Below are 529 nucleotides of genomic sequence, written 5' to 3'. Positions count from 1 at the left end.
TTTGTTTCTGTTTTTTCTGTTTTTTTTGTTTTTTTTTTTTTTTGTGTATAAAGGAGCCGCTAATGCTAAACAACTACTGCAATGGGTTATTTATTTATTTATTTATTTATTTAATTTATTTTTATTTATTTTTATTTGTTTTTATTTATTTATTTTGTTTTTTTTTTATTTTGTTTGTTTTTATTTTTATTTGTTTTTATATATTTTATTGCTTTTTGTTTCTTTTTATTTCTTTTTGTTTCTTTTTGTTTATTTTTGTTTTTTTATTTAATTTTTTATTTTTTATTTATTTATTTTTTTTTTTCTTTCTTCCTTTCTTTCTTCATATTTCATTAATAATTAATAATTATTATCTCTACTAAAAAAACAAAAAAAACAAAAAAAATAAAAAAAATAAAAAAAATAAAAAAAAATAAATTTATATTTGGGGTGTATACGCAGATCCTCAACAGCCCACAAGAAGCAATTTGGCTGTCTCCTGAATTTATATTTAGTTTATTATCTTTAGAAGCAGAACTAACAAATATAT

General features: G+C 16.8%; 1 protein-coding gene across 1 annotated transcript in view; it reads left to right on the top strand.

The window, feature by feature from the left end:
* Positions 1 to 529, top strand: part of EMH_0011980 (uncharacterized protein) — a gene marked incomplete at both ends in the record, with an annotated part of 9,634 nt that overhangs the window by 3,317 nt on the left and 5,788 nt on the right. The window lies entirely within an intron of this gene.

The sequence above is a fragment of the Eimeria mitis genome, genomic scaffold (genome assembly GCF_000499745.2).
Source record: "Eimeria mitis Houghton genomic scaffold, Emh_scaff429, whole genome shotgun sequence".
Lineage (NCBI taxonomy): Eukaryota > Apicomplexa > Conoidasida > Eucoccidiorida > Eimeriidae > Eimeria > Eimeria mitis.
The sequence above is the reverse complement of the archived record's forward strand: the minus strand, read 5'-3'. Positions and strand labels throughout refer to the sequence as shown.